Here is a 21,324-nt window from a genome sequence, read left to right on the forward strand (position 1 = left end):
TTGTGCAATAAAACACCCTATTATTTGTCTAAATTCAGGAGTATGGTTGTTATAAATGTAACTGCCATGGTTTGTGATCCATTAGTGAACTATTTTATATAAACCACTGTAATAGCTTTATGATTTACACTCACTATTTAATACTCTTTCCATCAGCAGCATTTTGGCAGTGATTCTCATTGCAAGTGTTCAGTGGAGAATAATTTCCTTGCAGTCGGTAATTGCCACGTCTCAAACAGTTTCAGCCTTTTAGTATCAATTTTAAGAGAACTTTATGAGGAGTCACATATAAATATTCATCAAGTATTGTATTACAGATACAACTGGTCCAGCACAATAGATCAGATTAAAAGAAAAAGATCCTTCCTAATTACAGTATACTCCTAATATGAAAGAAATTATTACTAGGGTATTTCAGAAGGAAGGCTCCTAGTAATGGCACCTGCATTTCAGTCAAGCTTATTCTCAAATCAAAGTCTTCGTAGGGTAATTCTAACATATATTATTTTTAGGCTAGACTTACAACATGTTTGCCTTGTTGAAAGTAAGGACTTACAACATGTTTGCCTTATTCCAGGGTTCAGCCCTGGTGTTTTTTATAAATCACTTTCACCTGAAATCTTCCTTAAGGACAATAAAGTCAGAAGATAATGTAAATGTGAATAACTGGTCAGTCAACAGGCATTTACAGCAGACAAGTCTTGCATAGAACATCCCAATTTAGAACATTTGGTAACTGATGTTGCTTTTTGTCATCTTTGTGACATCCCTTCAAAAATGCAGGATATGTCTCTCAAGGATCCATGCTCGTATGGAATGCTGAGTCACCATTCAGTGGCTAACCCATAGAAGATACCATTCCTGTTTAATGCCACTTATCAGAACAATATGACCAACTGGCAAAGAAATGTGAGCCAGATTGCAGATATTCCTGTTCTACTGTCAGCTATCAAGGTTACAGTTTTATTCCCTACTTTACATGTTTATGCTGACGTGAACAAGAAATGTATTCTAATATACCATTCTCCTCCTCAAGCAAATAATTTTAATACATAATTAAAAGTAAACATTTAACATTTGCTTAGAGTATAAACAGTTTAAATGTTGAATGTTTTTTGTTAGATACTTCTGAACTTATAACACAAAAAGTAGAAATTTGATTTCCTAATTCTTTTATATGCTTTTTGAAGAGAATTTTCTCTAGAATTTGTTCACCTGGCATTGTTTAAATAAGCACAAAAACCTACTATAATCACTGTAAAACAGCTCAAAGTAACAATCTGCCTGTGTGTAGCTAAGTGGGATTAAGTAAGCACTGATCTACATCAGCACGTGCCCTGTGCTTGTGATTTGACCAAGACTTTCCCAAGACCTCTGACACTCAGTTCAGGATCCCCTAAGAGCGTCCAGGTCTTCATGAACACTCAATGCCAAAATATCCAAAGGAAAACACAGCCAGGTATTTAACTGCATTGACTGCATGAAGAAATTTAGCTCTGCTTTGCATGCTGAGCTACGCTTTGAGCTAAATTAACTACTCAACATCTGATTTACCATCCTACCCACCTCAAAGATGAGAACAAGCAGCTATAATTGAACCTAAATTTGCTTTAGAACACTGAGTTCTAGAATCCTTCTCCTGATTTCCACATTCCATTGGCTGTGTTCTCGCTGGTGGTATGCCAAAACATCACAATGCAGGACTTGAACACATCCCAGCATGCAAGCACCCCACCAGGGGGGATCCCTACTGGCCACACCCTGAACTGAGAGTGCTCTGCCTTGCTGGAAGCTACTCCTGGTGCCCACCACAGAGGATGCTCAGCCAAGAACAGGTGGGAAGGTCTTGATGCCACAGGAAAGCTGCTGGCAGTGCCAGATCCACTTCTAGTCTCTTCTGCTCTGCTTCAAGTTTTTTATGACTTTTTTAAAACACTGCTTTGCCATCCTTTATTTCAGAAGTCTCCTGGTCATTCTAACTGCAGGCTGCCTCACTTTCAGAAAAGCAGATTGGGAGCAATGTGCTCTGAGCCAGCCACACACCCACTGATGGAGCTGCTCCTACCTTGGCAGGTGGAGCATCCAAGGCTCTTTGCCATGGGCAGGCTGAGCCAGAACACCATGATCCTGTAACTTTTTGTGGACACTGACATTTATAAACAAACCTGAATTGGTTGAGTTATATTGCAGGCAAGATATGATATATATGATATTAAGATATCATGATTGGTTATTAAGATATTATGATTGGTTTTTCTAATTTGTATTTTCTTTAAAAAGCTACAGATTTTTCCCAGTGACCTGTACAGCTCAGCCTCCTTTGGACTGCTAAATATTACCATGGCTAATATCAGGTTTATTAAACCACAAAGTTCTGATGTTTCCAGCATCCATGGGATGTTTCAATATCCAAGGATCTATTACTAGTTCTGACAGCAGAAAGAGAGCTTTTCTTTCCTTTCTGTAGAATAGCTAGTGACAATTTTGAGGTCCAGCACGCAAAGCTGATCATCCACGAATCTGTCTTTCCTTGCAGCCATGCTTCAGGTCTTTTCCCTCCTCCCACCTTCCTTTTATCCACTGAAGTGAATGCATGCCTTGTTCTCAGAGTGCTCGCTCCTCACACAAGTGCCTGAAAAGCAGTGGGAATGCTAAGTGCCATGTGAGATCATCTTGAATAGGATTGAGCCTGAAAGCTCTTCAGAAATTCAGATTTACACTTGTAGCAAAAGAATATGAAATATGTCAGGCCCAGCTACTCTGACCACTCATTTATGCTAATGGACTTTGATAGGAACTTCTCTCATCAACAGTTTTTAATGCTTCTTCGGAGTGTTTCAGAGTCTTAATAGGCCTAATAGTGTGGGGAACTGAAAGACAGCCAGATGAATTATGCTTTCACAGTAACATTATCCTGTCATTCTCTCACTGTTCTAACTTGAAATCAGTACCTCAGGTTAGAGTGACCTCAAATGCACATCAGAACCTGAGCTTTTTAGCTTTCATTACAACTTCCTTTATTCTGCCCATACAATTTACTCCAAAATCTGCTCTGTAAGAGAACAGGAATCAGACTTGAATGGGAATAGGAATAGCCATAGCCATGTTGACTAGAACAAACAGCATTTAATGAAGAAAAACCATTCACCCAATGTCCTCTCAGAGCAAAGTAGTGACTGTCTCAATAAAGCACTGAAATAGATCCCAATACAGTTGGTTCATGCTGCCCCAATTTTCCAAAGATACATTTACTTAAAAGCAAAATACAGACTGCAAGAGACTTCTCAAAAAACTCTTTCCTCACACAATTTCACAGATGAAAAGGAGAATCAGAGCAGTCACAAATGATACAACATTTACCAGCATTACAAACAAGTAGAAATAGAAAGTGACAAAGAATATAATCCCACTGGCAAGTGCAATCATATAGTGAAATCACACAAAGAGGAAAAAGCCAGACTTTCACACCCATGGCAGTCCTGAGCCTACAGCAGGGCATATTGGAGGAATGAGCTAAGCAAGAAGCTCCAGAGGGTTTTCAGACACTCTGTGCACTCCTTTAAAGAGGCAGGACTGCTGGTGCTGAGCACAAGAAAAACAGAGCATCAAGGATCCTCATCTAAAGCTGTTCTTTCTCCCTTTGGTATTACAGCACTACAAGTTCATTCAATAAATCCATAATTGTTATTTTCCCAGAAAGAGAAGAGAAACTGGCTTTATAAGAGTTGCATTCCAAGAGTCATAGGTAATTAGCAAACAGAAAACTGTCATAAGGTTTTGGCAAGCCCAGGCAATAATGACTCATAACAACAAACTTTTTAGCCAAGGAACTTTCTATACCTCTCTCATCCCTCCTTTCTGTTACACTGTGCAGCCTCCAACTTTCCACTGTCATCTGCAATTCATCGTTTCACATGTTTGGAGTCCTCAAGTCAATAAAAAATGGGTAAATCTATTAAAATACAAGCCCCCACTCTCCTGGCAGCTGTGGGTCCTTGCTAAGCAGGATGTTCTCAGTGTAAGACCCAATGACAGGAGGCATCCATTTAAAGTTTATTTGCTCACCTCTAGTATCATATTAATATCCAGGGAATCAAGTCCTTCAATAAGGCAGAATATTCTTGGATTCAACTAACCCACTCCTTATTTCAGAAACTCCCTTTTGGAGATAAAGCAAGGCCTATAAAATGGATCACATTACAAAGGTAAACAGTTTGAAGTTTAAATCTGATTTTGGTATTAACTTTCACAAAAAAAATGGCTTCTTGTAACTATATTTCATACCTGCAACAATTGTATTCTGCAGACATACAAGGGTTAATTAGTTGTAATTACCCTTGAACAATGTAAAAATGCTACGTAAGTGCTAAATGCCATAAATTTCTCCAATAATGAATTGGCATAATTCCCAGAATTGATTACAACTTGTCCCAATACTATGCATAATGCATATAATATACAGAAAGGTCCATCATCCATTATATACGGCCTTGAGCAGCCTGGAGAACACATATTAGCCTAAGTAATCCACTATTTTGTTCTCCTTAAAATGGCCCAGAATTAATAGACCATAAAATATGTATCTTTGTTCTCCCCTATCTTTGCTTGCACTTAGCATGGTAATAAAAGATGTTTCTTTAATATATGAATTATTCACTATATATGAGTATGAACTGTGAAAGGCTCACATGCAGCAAGACTAAATTGGCTTTCATTCAGTTTAGACAAAGTGCAAAAAGAGTTAATAATAGGAGTAACAATGGTGTTCTGATTATATAAGTTCTACCTCAACACTGTGTAGCAACACATAGCTTGAGAACATTATAGGAGTTAACAAGTTACCACATGATTGGGCATTATCCCCACACTTGCAAGGAGCAAAATGAAAGGATGAAGTGAATTAAATTGCCCAAGATTAAATAAAGGGCCAGACTGAGCTAGAAACACGCTCAGTCTTATAATTTGCTGGTTACCAGTCACACCTCCAGCTCTCGTATCAAAAGGATTTCCTTTCTGATATAGCTATTGTTGTATCTTGTTATTTGTCAAGAATTAACATCTCCACAATGGTCACATGGAGACAGCTCTGAAGGAAGCCACTATTAATATTAAAAATTCAGACAGCTCAGTTTAACAGCAGCAAACAAGACAAAGCACACCAGAATGTGTGTGCAACAGGAACATAAATGTTTGTGGGAAGAACTCTGTAGCAGTAAGCTCCCTGGACTATCAAGGCCAATTAAAAAAAAAAAAAAAAACCCTGGAAGAAAGGAAGCATAGTCTGGGAAGCTCTGCTTTTATTTCACTTGCATGATAACACAAGAAAATCTGGTGCCTCAATCATGCACAGTAACTTGTGTTTATAATAACTGCAGACAATAAGGGCTCTGGCTGCTGGGAGAGACTCAGTTTCTAAAATAAGACCATAAACATTTGTGGAGCCACACAGAAGCAATATTTCCTCTACCAACTTAAATTTCTCTTCTTGGGCAGCTGTCACTGGCAGGAAATTTTGGGGCTAGATTTTCTTGACTTTGCTTCAGCTCTGGACTACTTCCCATGAGTTCTCTAGGACCCTCATTCATACCACTAGTGAAAAACAGCACAGAGACACAGAAGGTGCTTGTTAAGTTGCAGTGGCAAAGACATCTCATTAATTTCAGGCATTCTGAGTGCTGGAAAGGAAGAACAGGACACAGGAATCCTCCTCCCATCCTTACTTTCCACACACCTGCCCATTTGCTGTCCTGTCAGAAGAAATGGGCTGGAAAGGAACCTGAGCACCTCCTAAATTCCCCTACTCCCCTCAGTTTGTATATGTAGTTAAGAGCTGCTACATGCTCACCCTCAGAGTGGCAAACCTTAAGAGCAGGAATTATTTAGGCTTATCTTCCTCAGACTTTTTCTCCTGCTTAACTTCAGCTGGACTGGTGCTCCTTGCAGGGTGTCCTGAGTTTGCAACTGTTGGCAAAGCAAACACCACTCCAGCCTGACTGCTGTGCTCAGAGGGGAATGTTCATCCCAAGTGTCACCCCAAGTGCCCAGAACACAGACAGGAGCAGCACCTCTCCCACCTGCTGCAGGCAAGGCATTGCAGCCTGAGCTGGGCACTGCTGGTGCCACCAAGGCAATTGATCCTTCATGACTATTTGCTCCTTGGCTTCTCTGAGGATTCCCAAAGAAGTCAGGTAATGCCAACTGCACAGCTCCTTTGAGATGTGCCTCTCATCAGCTATTTGAACCTCACTATTTTCAGGGAATACTGTCAAATAATACTTTAATTTGCTTACAGCTTGCATCTCAGCTCAAATGAGAGCTAAGAGGAGCAGCTGAGTCACTCAGATTGCCCTGATCCCTGCTTCAGAACTGTTTGTAAATCCCAGCTTAACAGGCATCTAGTGAAAACTTGGCAGACAACTTTGCCCAGTGGCAAAAAAAATAAGTATCTATTTAATACTTGGAACATTTGCAGTCTCCAGACAGCTGACCAATGAATACTAAGCTGTTTTTCCCAAATATGCAATTTGTTGGCAGTCTCCAAAGGGTTAAGGGCTAGATTTAATTGCTAATAAAATTGAATAAAATATTCTCAAAGGAATTAATGGGAATTCTTTCAGGCTCCACACTCAGCTAAACCAGTTTTTAATTAAGCCATATTCAACAAATAACATCTAAAACAACTGTACTGCTTTCTTAAGGCTTACTAAGGAAAGGCTGATTCTCAAAATATTTTTTGCAGACTTGCTGACTGCAACATAGATGAGGTTGGACAGTAGAATAAAGCATTGATTTTAACGAGATCAACCTTGCTGTGATAGCTTTGATTTCACTTCAGTTAGGCCCGGTTTGCAGCGGATGAGAATATTTGAATATTTTATAGCACTCTGAGCTGATCTCCATGCAGTAATGCAAGAGGCTCTTCCTTACACACAGACTTTCTTATTGGTACATTTTCCAATCCAGCATGGAGAGGCTTTTGAGCACTTGGATCTGGGACTCAGTTCTGTTTGTGCAGAGCCTGGCAGAGTGCAGCTCCAGTGCACAAACAGGGCCGATGGGTATTGCAGTAACACAAACCCAAGTAATTTACTTACATTTCACACATCTTCATGTCACAAGGCAAATACTTCTCCTGCCACGTGCCAAGGGTTGCATGCAATATCCTTCTGACTCAGCATGTGTGAGAGGCAGCAGAGACCTTCCTGACAAACCATATGGCACTTTTATTTATAAAGTTGCGTACTTCGAGATGTACTGACTGAGAACACGCTTATAAAAACAATTGTGCGGTCTAGAAACACAGAATTAATATGGTGGGAAGTGGGGATAAAATGCACCCAGGCTCCAGCTCCCTTCCCGGCTCCAGCACAGTCCCACTGCAAGGAGGCATTCAGCCAACAGCTGTATCTCCAGCCAGGTGTGCTAATTCCAACTCATCCTAATCCTCTCACACCCTGCTCATACCCTCTGCTATCAGCTATGAGTCACTGCCACTCTGAGCTCCCCTCCAGCCTCTCTGACCCTGACAATCCCTGAAAGAAACAGGAGTGTCATCCTGGAAGCCAACATGCTGCCTGGGCCATGTGAGCTGCCAGCCATCGACTGGGCAGCTAATTAATGCATTTAGCTGCACTAATGAACTAAGCAGCTCATTAGTGCAACTGCAACAATGATTTGTGTACAGTAAATACTAGCAAAGTTCTGCAGCCCTATACTAACTGGATTAATGACTGCTCTGCACAAGGTACAAGGGGCAAACACAATGGAATCCCAAGGATCTTCTTGCTTTTTATTTTCTGCCTATTTACGTAAGTCCTTGATGTCAGGACCTAGAGCACCTCCCCCTCCCCTAAACTTCCAAAGGCTGATCAGCTCTGTGAATAAAGCTGGGAGCTGCCTCAACAGCTCTGCAAAGTTACCTTGGGGAGGGGTTCCCCCCTTCCTGCCCTCAGCTCCCTGCTAAGCTGAGGCTCTCACCCTCATGCCCTGTCTGGGGTCTGTCTCAGATGTGTCACACAGCCATGCCCATTTCTGGCTGTGGAGCCCCTTGATCCAAACCCTGATCCACAGACTGACATCCCAGCTGACCTCGGCCCTGTCCCCAGAGGGACCTGATGTCCTCAGAGGCAGTGGGACAGGGTCTGGCTGACAAGGAATGCCCAGAGCCTGCAGCTCCTGGTTCCCCAGCCAGACATCAGCCCATACTTGCACCTTGATATTTAGATTTAATAACTGTATGACAACTTATATATATACACATTTCCTAAATGTCTCAGAAAATTATCTCAAAGTAAGAAAACTAAGAAGTACCCAAAGGGCATGTGCCTCTTAATTGGAATTTTAAACTTCAAGAATCAAATAGTAGCTCAATTGCTACTCTTAGCATCTTAGTACATTCAACTGGAGAATTAAATTTTATTTCCTATCAAAATAAATCCACAGAGGCTGGATTTGTTTCCAGTTGAAACCTATTGTGACTTGCAGTCAAAACAAGACATCCACTCCATCAACCATCTGAACTGCAAGCAGGAACATTTCTGTTCTAAAGAAAGTCATATTTCCATCAGCTTCAGTTGTGTGGGCAAGGCACTCTAAAATAGCTGCTCTTCCTGGTCCAACCGGGCCACAGCAGAGTTTTTCAGAATGAGCAGCACTATAACGGGACCATTTCTGCCTTTCTAACAGAAAGAGTTTCTCAAAACACATTCTGCACAATAAAAGTCAAACAGTTCTTTACTCAATGCCAATAGTAATTTTTCTCTTGCTCACACATTTAGGCAGTTTGCTTGCAACCTTTCCAAATTATTTCTGCTCCAGGAAGAACAGTGGATATTCAGTGCTCTTTAATCACAGAATAGCTGGGAAAGCACAATTAAAATGAGGGGTAAACAGTGGAGAGTATCACAGAAGCTGCAGACTTCGTGAATAGTGTCTAAGGGACTGCCTACCACTGCTGAAACGCACTCTAATTCACTTGGGAAACTGAGTGCTCATTCCACACCTGAAGCAGTCAATATGCTCTCAGCCCAGGTCAGTTGCTATCCATGCATTGGTTCTGTTCACACAGTGCAGGATTTGATGGCAAGCACCTCACAGCAGCCAGTGGGGGAGTTGGCTCAAGGGACCTGCTTTTCCAACCCTCCACTTCCTGGCAGCCATAGATGGCCAAGGCACCTGTACTCCAGAGGGCCCAGGTTATCCCAGCACTGCTCCCTGCTGCTTCTACACAGGGAGCCCTGTCTGGGTCCCTGTCAGTGCCTGCCTAAGCCAGCCATGAGCCTTTGCCCCTTCCAGATACTGCAGCCTTTTCAGATCAGACATTTTTATCAGTGGCAATCCAGTAAAAATCAGCTTGGCAAGCCCAGTTTTATAGCCCTGATCCTCCTGAAATTACAGAGGATCTGTCACTAAATCACATACAGGCATCCATTCGATTTTAGCATCACCTTCATGGAAACTCAGGGAAAGGTCTTCATGAGTTCCAACAAGTGCTGAATGTCTTGTCACCTCAGATCTGTTACAGATCTGAGCACACCGAGGTGAGAGCTGGGCTGTCAAAATCACCGTGGATGCCAGAGGAGGAATGCAAATTTCTGTTCCTGGGCCATCCCAGCACCATCCACAGAGAAACTGGGAATGTCCTGGATGCAACATCTAGGGATGTGCCAGGTGCAATAAATATAATAGATACATGTTGTAATAATACATACATATACATACATATATGTAGTATAATACATATATGTATTATTACACCATATATCATATCTATTGTATGTATTATATATCAGTGCAATACATAAGTACCATGTAAAAGCCAATCAATGCTGCTAGAAATAGGCCCAGAAGAGTCACATCAACACTTGAAATCCACCAGGCAGCAGCCACGTGTCGATTGTCTAAGCACTACCAGGTGTATTAGAAAAAGTCCAGAGTGACATAACAGAAGTGAAAAAATGGAGCCTCAACATAGACAGAACCAGCAACACTTTTTTACAGTTTTGTTTGCACTAAAGGCTCATTAAAACAGGAGGAAAAAAAATGTTTGTCGTTTTGTCATCAGACCTAATACTAGTGTGAGAGCACCTTCAAAGTGGATATCTTGGAGAAAAAAAAGCATTAAGATTATGTCTCAGAGTATGCACCAGGAACTGTAGGTATAACTTCAGAGTTTTCATCAGTTGGGAATTTTTTCAATTCCAAATGGATGAGGTTAAAATAAAGTTTAGATAACCATTAATTCAAATACTACAGATTCATCCTCTGTATTTTCATCTAACTTTTCTTGAGAGCAGTCCATGAATAATGGACTTGCTAGGGTGGTTTCATACAGGTTTTTCACAGAACACACTTAGATTGTTCTAGAACACTTGTTCTCCCCCTCACAGAGACATGTGGAAGATAAGCAATTTTATAAAAATTTTCTAAAGGGCAATCCTTTTGCTTTTCAAAAACTTGGAGATGTTAAATCAGATGAAAATTAATTGCATGCAAATACATAACAGTTTCAAGATACAGCTGACCCTCCTTGAATACAGCTGCAGCTGACTTTTGTCCCTTCCAAGGCAGTCAGGAAATTACTTTGAAATCTGCTGCTAATACTTCAGTTGGGATTTTAGGACTTGAGGCTGAGAAGTAAATACATCTTTGAAGCTTGATGTATCAGGCATGAAGGCTTGAATCACCAAGTGATTAACTTCATCCACTAAAACAGCCCTGAGCCTTCACACGGAGATTTTCAACTTGTGGAATGGAAAAACCAAAATAGGATAAAATACTTGTCACAGGAAAATAATTGGTAATACACTGACAGCACAAAACTTTGAGCCATGCATCTCTCTGTAATTCACAACAGAGGACTCTGTGAGCTGAGTTAATGAATCAATATTAATAAATAATTATGTCCTGAGAGTGAAGATTCAGAGAAGCCAAACTAAAATATGCCCCAGCCTCGGGACAGGTGTGTTGGAAAAGTCAGGCCAAGCCTCTGTGTGGTGGTTCAGCTGACAGAACCTGACAATAGCAACTGCACTGTCATTCAGCAGTTCTGAGCTTCCAAGAGGAAATTTTAAGGGAAGAGGGCAGCAAATAGGATAAGAAGGATTAATTTAAAATGTACATTTTATCTTTTTACTCAGAAAACCAAATGTTCAAACAATAACATCTATGCTTAAGAGATAAAGGTGAAGCTGCAGAGAAGAGCCAGAATCCATTAGTACAATGAGTGCTTCCAATTTTAGCAGTGACAGGCAGAGCCCTTCCATACAGAGGTTAGCTAAACAGTTATTTTAAGGACTCCCTGTCCTTAGTGGAAAATTAATAGAGCAAGTGTCAAAAGCCTTTCATGATTTCAAAAATTAGAACAGTCTGTCTCCACTGGGTATCTGTCCTGCACAGAGAGCTTTCACCTACTGAAATATAGAGTGGGAAGTTTATTCAATACCTGGAAATTAGCACAGCTATCCTGGAATAATCACATCCACATATCTCTATAACACATTGCATTTGAGGAGTACACTGCCTGCCTAGAGCACCATTGCCCTGCTCAAGCCACTGACATTCACAGCAGCAGAAAATTAGAAATATTAGAAACACAGCCATTAATTTTCTAATTAGAAAATTAGAAATACAGGCATTCAGAAAATCACCACACACTTTGGAAGCCTCCCTTGCTGGAGAATACACAGGCAGTTATTGAATCTGCAGAAGAAACAGTGTGCGCATTTGCCAAATTTTAACTTAAAAGCTAACTCCCAAAACTGAAGTTCTTCACTCTGTGGGGACTGAAAGTTTTGCTACTATTTTTGGGGGAATCAGGTGTATTTGAAGGTAAAACAAGGCTTACAACATGCATGGCTCAGAGGAACACTTAATGCTTGCATCTACATCTCATTTGACTCCTGCAAGAAGATGAAAAAACTTGTCTGGATGTTTCTTAGGAAATCTTATATTTATTTTCTGCATCATCTCCACAATAACCAATAGTTTTGGTACACTAATAGCAAACTATTGCTGGCATAATTAATTTAGCTGTTGTTGTTGAAAGTGTATTGCAATAGAAAGGGACATTTCATATATCATAAATGTCTGGCTATTAATGCCCAAATGCCAACATTACATACTGCTGCACTTCAAGCCTCATTTTGGTTTGATTATGGGAGCAATTTATTCCTAAAACAACCAAACCTGCAAATTCTCCACTTTTTAAAAGTAAGCCTCAAGAAATCTGTTTGAAAGTTAACCTTGAAATCAGTTTTACAATTAATTTGAATTAAATTTCTATTTAGCAGCAAAAACAATTTCCTCTAAATGGCATTATGCCAAATGTGGTCTCTAATCCCTTTTCTAGTGGCAGAGAGCTCATGACTATAAAATAAGTGAGAGATCCAAAGGCTGCAGTGTACTGCAAAATGGATCCAGAGGGAAAATAACTTAATGTGGATGTGGAAATGAGATACTTTTTTCTTTTTCTCTCCCCACAGAACAGCAGTAGCTCTGCATCCAGGGGATGCTCTGCATTTTTACTCCTAAATTAAAGAACCCAGTGGTTCTTTAGTGGGTGGATGAGCACATGATGCGCCTTGATACTGAGGAACAGCACATACATTCTTTGGGATCTTAAAATAATCTCCCAAGGGAACACTGCAGTTCTTTGAGGCTCAAGACTACATGAATGCCAAATAAAGTTCCCATGTAGTGACTAACCCAGTAGCTATCCATCATTCTGCCAGCCTGCTTCCAGTTCTAATTCCCTTTGTTGTTTTCTTGGCCCACTTCTTGTCCTTTGGCTTTGCTACAGACACACATACACAATAGGAACATTCCTCTTTCCTTCTGGGAAGCTCCCACTAAAAGGTGTCTTTCAATGGCCTTTCTTCCTCCCACGCACACAGGGCTGCCTTGCCCTCAGTACTTTCACTCAGTGCTGTTCTAAGCATTTAGGGCCAATGCTGAACGGCATTTCTCCGTGTGTAGCTGTGAGCAGGCGAGATGCAAGAATTCATTGAATTCTTGTATTGTTCTCTAACTGAACTTTTTTCCCTAATTAATCTATTTTCTCTAATTAATCTTGTATTGTTCTCAAATTCAAAGAATTAGAATACTTTGGGCATTCTAGTGCTCAAAGAATTCTAATTGTTATTCATACTTATGGAATCAACATTCTCCTATTTTTAGCTATGACAGTCCTTCAACTCCAACTGCAGTGGCCTAAGCACTTCTAAAAAGTCCATACTATCACAAAAGCATGCAACACTGAATAGTGTTGCTATCCAGAAGTAACAGAGCTGCTGTGACTCGTGAGCTGGAAGAAAATCCACCAGAAGGGAAATATTCCAAGGAAAAGCCAGATCTTTAACTGAAACTTTTCATGGAGACTTTTTGGCAGAAACGTCAGTTTCTGAATAAGCACTGAGTGCCTGAAACATGATAGCTATTAGCCTAAAATGAAAATACAAGAGAAAGCTACTCTACACCTTTGATTATGTAAAAAAACAGGGAGAGATGACTGAGGCACTTTGATGACAATTCACAGCTGAAATAATGTCATCTAGGGATTAAATGCTTTTATCAAATCTCAGCTTGCCTTGTGAAGATAGGCCTAATTTACTGACCTTCAAAGCACTAATTTCAATCCTTATAGTTTGGGCATGTACATTTTCTTTAAAGAATTCTTAAAGTTTAAGACGTTCATCCTTATCATCTCTGCTTGAACCAACAAAACCCCAACAGAACTCACTTTTGAGCCCTACTTTATAATAATTCCATAATCTTTTTCTTTTGTAGGTCTAATTGATTACAAGTTCAAAGCTTTAAAAATGAACATGTAAGACTTCAATCTTACCAGATTGCAGTTCACCTAAATATTCACAATCTAAAATACTGGCAAGGCTATGGCCAATTTAGCAGAGCTGCAACTCTGACCCATAGTTTGCCAGTGATATCCAAAATATTAAAATCCTTGGAAACTCCCAGTAATGTAGCAATTGCTAAGAATATAAACTGGTGTTTGTGGATGCACAAACAGAAGGCAGGAATAAAAGCCTCCAGAATATATTTCCTATTTTAAAAACACAATTCTGAGTCTGATCTGACCCTGATCCCTCCTGCCTGCGTTATCCTCACGCACCACTCCTGGCTCCTCTTTCTCTCTTGAGATTTGTAGAACATGTAAAATTCATTCTCCTATTACTCCCACACAAATCTTAAAAAGTATCCAATATCCAAATAATTAAATAAAATATACTCCCATGTGGTCAGGGGGTTTATTTTTCCTACACCATTTGAGTCCTTTTTTCCTTTTCCTAAAATACATGGCAGCCTTGGCAAAATGAAATTGGGATCAAATATCTTAATTAAAAACAAGCATTTATTCACTTAGGTTTGGCAAAAAATACTTTGACATTCCCATTTATGTAACTGCTTTGTGCACATCAATTAATATATTCACAGTTAAAATACAGCTTCCTAATTTCCACCACCCTTCTGAAGATAATGTGATCTATTAAAAAGAACTATTGTTTCATCAACAAGGCCTCTGACAGAACAAATATGCATTGCTGGCTTTCATTTCTCCTTGGATATTCAGAGACAACATCCCTCTTTCCAATTTTTATTCATTTTTAAGTACTTATCCACAGTGTGTAATGCAGGAACTTGTTTTCATCAGCAAATCCAGCAGAACTGATAGAACATGCAAAAAATAGGCTAAAATAAAGAATTGGCATTTTTCAGCACTCCTTTCATTTCAACATCTGCACACAGGATTTCACTGGAGTGGGTACTTCTCTTTTCTCCCATGAGCTCAGCATATCAGCATGACTGTCAGTCCCAGATTGCTCATCTAAGAACCCACCACAAAGGGAACGGGTGATTATTTGTCTTTAGTAACAATGAAAATTGGATGACTTGGAGCAATCTGGGATGAACTGTGCCATCCATTTGCAGGAGAGAAACAGTAAAAACTCATTGCTTCTTCCAAAGAGTTTCTACTTTTCAGAAATGTGGGGTCTAACAATGTCATTCAGTAAATGTGCTACTACATTTACCCAAAAACTGATCTCAGTTTTTGGAGAAAACTGCTTTTAAGAAATTATGAACTCCCACAGGATGCTTTGAGCATTTGGATGTCAATAAAACAAAACAGAACAACATAGCTTTTCAAGTATTGAAATAAAGTTACTCTGTATTGAAGCTTTTAAAAATAATTTCTCAGAGGTATTTCAAGAACAGCAAGAGCTCAATTATTATGGTGCCCACAGAATCACAACTAATGAAAGAACATAATATGTATCTACCTTAAAAATGCTAAGTGGCCATGTCATTGCTAATCAATAATACTCTTTCCTAATGAAAAAATAATCACAGTAAAACCCTCAGAAGTGTTCCCTTATATTTTAGAGAAGGCTTTTTATCAGTGCTCCTCCACCCATTTACAGACAGGGAAGTGAAGGTGAGGGGAATTGTTCAGTGCCAGAAGGGACCAGAGCCCTTTCTCTTCATGCAGCTCCATCCACCCTGCCACACACCTGAGGCAATGCCAACTCAAAGCAAGCATCTCTTCAAGCAGTATCTCAGCAGAAACAGGCTAATTTTACCAGTTCTCTTATTCTAAAATATGCACATGTGCTCCATTGTATGATCTGACATTCAAAGCTGACTAAATTATACAGTGATCTTAAGATATTTTCAGTAACACTTATTTTACAGCTGGAACATGCCTAACAAGTAGCCTGCAGAAGCTTTACAGCTCAGAACTTATTGAATAAGTCTCCAGTATTTTTTTTATGTTTCCTTCTCCTTTGTGTCCTTGTGTAACAGACTCAAAGTCAACAGTGCTTGATTTAAAAATAAAATTCAGAATCCAAACTCACACAGGAAAACATCTGATTTCCAATGCTCAGCCTGATTACCTTTTTAAACCTGGCAAAGAGCCTAATTCTCTTGGGTTTCAAGGAGAAGCAGGATACAAACTGCTCACTATTCACGGGGCATTTTAAAACCATGGTTTATTCCCACAGCAGTTTCCTGGTTGCTCACCCCCGCTTGGGCCAGAGGGTGGAAGAGCAATTTGAAGGTCTGGCTACTCCTATTCTTTCCATGCCCCTGGCTGGTTCACCTCAAAGAAAAGAAACAGGCAGGAATGTGTTTTCCATGCTCCCAGACACATCATGGAAGGAACTGGTCACAGAGAGTGACACAAACTTTTTCACTCCTTCCAAAAAATGCACAATAATTCAAATCTCAACCTGTCACCATGCCTTGTACAATTTCTGTGTCCTTTTTTTAGCATTTTTTCCCTTCAATTTACTGCAATGAAAGTAACACGTTAAGAAGCAGTGTTTTGACAAGAAAAGTCAAGACCATGGAACTGCTCCTTTTGAAGTAACTATCAAAGTCCAAATTCATTTTAGCAAGGAAATCTGATCTTTAACCTGGTTATTAATGGAGATAGTTCCAGAAAGAGAGCTCACTTTTCATATAGTACCATGACAGATCTTGTTTCCATAAATGAGGTGAACAAGCTGATGCTGCCAAGTTTCAGCCAACACAGACTGTTTAACAACCAGGGCCTCCAAGAAGTAATTTTATTTCCCGTGTTTATGTACAGCTGAATTTTCTCTTGGGCAGAGAACAAACCAACTGTCAAAAGCTGTCACTTCCAAAATCCAAACACAGCACATTTTATTACATTTGATTTATTCCCCTTATTTTCAAAACTAACTAAAAATGCTGCTGAAGATGCAGGCAGATTATTTCGTTTGTGATTTTAATAGTTTCACTTTTAGTCAGTTTTGTCATTTATAACCCATACAAAGGGCACAAGGTGACAAGTTGATTACTTCTGTAGAGGCAGCAAAAGAAATTCTCAATATACATTGGAGCAACAGCCACCCAAGAATCCAGTACTGAGCTCAAATACATCCCAAGATGAACACAGCAGGTTAGTAGGACACTATTTAGTTTTAGTAAGATTCTTACTTTCCTTGTAGTTGAAGTCAAAGTTTAACTGCAATTCAAGACCTATAAGAAATTGTCCCCTAAAGTTCCAACTCCTCAAAACACTTGTGGTTAAAAAGACAAAAACAAAGAAAAAAGTGTCCAGTCCATATGAAAGTTTAGGTCTCGTGTATGTAATGATACTGAGCCCATTGCTTTGATGCCACTAAAAATGGGAATGTTAGAAACCAGTCCACTGCAATCAGTGAAGCTCTGTCAAGGTAAAGTGTCTCTGAACAGAGTTCATCAAGCACTCAGCATGACAGATGATTCAAGTTTACATTCTGTCCTATAGCAATTGTCTCTGGCCTGGGAAAGTCCCATTAAAGAGAACTGCAGAAGTGATTTCTGCCATAAGGAACTGGGGAAGAGAGGGAGAGCAGGGGAAAGACATCAGTCAAGTACCCAATGAAGATATCACTGGGCTGCACACTTATCAAGTGACTTGAAATAAGGTTCACCACCCCACACATTACTTACTAAAGCAAAGTCAAGGCAGAAAATTACCCAACATTCAAAAAAAAAAAAAAAAAAAAAAAAAAAAAAAAAGTCAAGTCAAATCTCTGAATGCTTAAAATGACATAGTATTTTCTGGAAATGATGGATCTTGAAAGGGGTTTCACCCCATATTAGGGGTTTTTATCCCTGAAGGAGAGTACACTTAAATCTGTTTAATACACTTTCATGTGGGCATCCTGATCTTACATTTTTAATTGTTTCATGTAAGCCTTCTGAATAAATCTTAGAACACTTTGGGTCATATTTGATAAGCAATTATAAATTATTTGTCTGCATAGTTCCCATCAACATTCCTTCTAGATTGTCTTCCCTGTGCTACTCCCAAACAAAAGCAGAGTGCAAACCCAGCAAGACAGGTCAAGGTGATAAGCAGCATGAATAGTGAAAGGAAGCAGTCCCACAGATAATTCCCACTTGCCTCAGCCATGCAGAGGTGGAAGGATGGATTTAAAGAGGCTCTCTAGGCAACTTGGCCTTGAGAGGCTGCCTGAACTCCAGCAGTATTTCCAAAGCACAATATGATTTGGAGTCTGAAGTCCAGCATTCTGCCTCCAAACTATGAGCCTTCCTCTTACAGGGAGCAAATCCCCATGGCAAGTCTTCCCTTGCCATGTCAGTTCCAGGCTTTCAGTTTTCCTCCTCCCACTGCTACTCTGGCAACATGGAAGAGGCAGAGTAGAAAAGCAGTGAACTCATTTCGAGCCTGTGCACTCCATTTATGCTGGTGCCTTACAATTTCAAGAGCAAAGCAAGCTGAGAAAGCCATCTTTACTTTGTACACAGATGTCGCTTTCTCTCTCCGACTTCCTTGTTTCCGCCCGGCTCCTTTTTCCCGGGGCGCTGGCCAGGTGCTTCCGGGAGCAGCCGGAGAGAAGCAACAAACACCTTTGGGGTTCGTTTGATACGGACAGAGCTGTTTTGAGAGCGCGTCCATGACCGGGATAAAGAGACTCAAGAGACTGGACACTTGTTGTGCAGTCCGAAGTAGGTTGTATTTGCTTGAACGCAGCATGTACAAGTGACCCCAGTCTGGGGTTGGATTACAGCTTTTATAGGGGAATATAAGAGATAAGGTGAAACCAATAGAACAATGCCCAGTATGAATACATTACAGGTGAAATCCAATGGGAATAGATTCAGGGGGAAGGGTAAATACACGTAAAAATACAGAATAGAAACTCCAACTTCACATTTACGAAACAAAAACTCCCATTTCAAATTCACAAAGCTTTCTGCTCCATCTGCATAGCCATGCACCACCACACACAGAGTCAGATAATGATCTCTCGGACTGAGTGTCCTCCCAAGAAGCCTGGGCACTTACACATTCCTGGAAAAAGTGAGCATTGAACACTGCCTTTCTGATCTGATGGTGTTCTGCACTCTCCCCCCTGCCCCCACATCAATAGAAATATTTGCCATAGCATTTGCCCATACAGCTGTCAGTGCCTTCCATTAGGTGCAGAAATTGAAGTGTCAGGACAACTTATTACTATTTATCCTTGAAGCACTCTGTGCCTCTATTTGTCTCTCATTACAAGCTAAGGAAATGCATGAGTTGCCTGGCACCTGTGCCTTGCAGAGAACTGAATCTGTAAGGATACACTCTGAAATGCTACAAATAAACACAGGATGCTGCACATATTGAAAAAAAATCTCAGCCATCACCTTAGCATCAGAAAACAGCTGAAGGATAATGTAAAGGGTCTCTGGAAATATGGATATGGCTAAACAGATATTTAGAAGCAAACACAATGAAAGGAGAAAGAGCCAGCCACTCTACTTGCTGCTATAGATGTGCCTCAGGTTCAAGAGAGAGCTGCACATTTGGGACTAAAGCCTTTAGAAGAGTAGGACAAGCAAATTCTCAAAAGCCTGGAGTCCTGCTAAAGAGGAAGCACATGCAATACTCACATATAAGCTTACACTTCACAAGAGAACTCACCTTCCCCCCAGGGACAGGGAGACACCATCACTGGAGGTTTTCAACCTGCAGCTGGATAGGGGCTTGAGGGTCTTTTCTCTCCTCACTTTGCCATGACAGGCTGGACCACAGGATATTTTGAGGCTCTTTCCAACTCCATCTCTCCTATGACTCATGTGATAAATGAATATGATTCATGCTAATAATTGTAACTACATCGATATTTTAGAAAATATTTCTTAAAAAATAATAGAGGAAAGCAATATGTAATTAGTGTCACAAAACAGATGTTCTCAGATGTTCATAAGATACAGGATGGAGTATTGAGATATTTTAGCACAAACAGCCTTGGGATGGACAAAGTCGGGAAAAACTCCAAGAGCAGAATCAGCATTGAAACAAATGAAAGTCCAGGGAACTCCTTAGGCAAGAATGGCCTTGAGGATGAATAAGTTGGTGTAATTCCAGATAGGGAACCCAAATTTGGAACATAATGCTTAATTATATAACACCAAGCTCAATGTGCATGCACAAGGTTACTCAGAGGACAGTAAGGAAGACCATTGGCCTTCATCCCAGAAGAACCCCTAGTAACAACGGGAACACGTGCTGTGCAGTACAGTGACGTAGATTTCAAGAACCAAAATTGGGAGGAGATTTACAGGAACTATTGATGAATATGTATTGGCACGCAGTATAAAAGTTGTGCTTGGATTCTTTCGCCTTTTGTAGGTGAGGCAGGGTGAGAGGCCCCCCCCCCACCCCAATCAGTTTTGCTTATGCTTTATCTGAACCACTACCAAAATTCTATTTGTAACTACTTCATTATATTTGATTTTATTATTATTTTATACCTCAATTATAATTGCTGCTAAATTTTAAATATTGTGGTTTATTAAATTGGACATATGGGACCTCATTCTTGACACTCAATTACTAAAATAGCCCCTTCACTTTTTGTGAAACAGTATTTTTCCACAGTGGCTTAAGGCTTGATTTGTCACCAAGACATTTCAATACTAGTGTTGCTTTCCCTGTCTTTTTTTTTTTTTTTAAGAAAAACTGAAAAAGCCTTCAGAGTTTCAAAGACTTTAACAAAATTGCTGTTCAGGCTCTGTAGCACCAGCAAGAAAACCAATCTCAGCCTGAAAACAGTATCATTACCCGGAGGCTGAGATCCTAAGGGAGGCAAAACCCACTTAGCAGGAGGTTCTATCTTAAATTTGCCATCCTGTAATCAGCTGTTGACAAACTGTTAATTGACTGGAGCTCAGCATCCACCAACACGAGCAAGTGTTGATGAGGACATGGGTTGTCTAACTGGATGCATTCCCAATCTGTCATCACATTTGCAAAGGATAAGTACACAACTGGTTCATCACACAAATGGAAATCACACCTGCTCCAAGCTGTCATTAACACACTACACTGCCAGCTAACTGGGAGTGGGGTAGGAAATACAGGGAGAGCAGGACTTTACTCCCACTTCATGAAACATTGGCCCAGCTTCCACCACAGTCAGTGGAGCAGCACTTGGTCTATAAAATACTAGAAGAGAGAGGATGAAAAAAAAAGTTATCTAGTTCTTACAGTGCTAGATCTAGGAGGTCACAGGTCCTAAGCAAAAGCAGGAACTACTTTTGTAATACAAAGCACAATTAAGTTCTGGAATAGCCTACTAAAGAATCCAAGAACTATGAACAAGTTCAAAGATACATAAATAAATTCACACAAGTCCATTGCTGATAGTTAAAGATAAGTTAAATACTCCAGAAACCCCTATTGGTGCCAGGAGTTTCCAACATAAAAAATAAATATTACACACAGACCTAACTTGTACTCTTTCCTCAGAAAACTGTTATTAACCTGTGTTGAGACAAGAC

At 40.1% G+C, this 21,324-nt stretch overlaps 1 protein-coding gene and 1 long non-coding RNA gene across 3 annotated transcripts in view; one reads left to right on the forward strand and one right to left on the reverse strand.

Annotated features, from left to right (window-relative positions):
• Positions 1–1,665, reverse strand: part of PLCB1 (phospholipase C beta 1) — a 354,862-nt gene extending 353,197 nt beyond the window's left edge. The window contains exons 1-2 of one of the 2 annotated variants that reach the window (XM_053937776.1): positions 1,567–1,665; positions 135–246 (exon numbers count right to left, since the gene is read on the reverse strand). The gene's annotated coding sequence lies outside the window, so the exon portion shown is untranslated. The remainder of the gene's footprint in view (positions 1–134; positions 247–1,566) is intronic. The other variant, XM_053937775.1, reaches the window with a different exon arrangement.
• Positions 1,666–1,746: 81 nt separating this feature from the next.
• LOC128785858 (uncharacterized) lies at positions 1,747–2,182 on the forward strand. The gene is made up of 2 exons (XR_008430062.1): positions 1,747–1,835; positions 1,960–2,182. It is a non-coding gene; the product is annotated as an uncharacterized LOC128785858 (long non-coding RNA).
• Positions 2,183–21,324: the final 19,142 nt, after the last annotated feature.

This window comes from Vidua chalybeata, chromosome 3, assembly GCF_026979565.1.
Source record: "Vidua chalybeata isolate OUT-0048 chromosome 3, bVidCha1 merged haplotype, whole genome shotgun sequence".
In the NCBI taxonomy this organism is placed as follows: domain Eukaryota; kingdom Metazoa; phylum Chordata; class Aves; order Passeriformes; family Viduidae; genus Vidua; species Vidua chalybeata.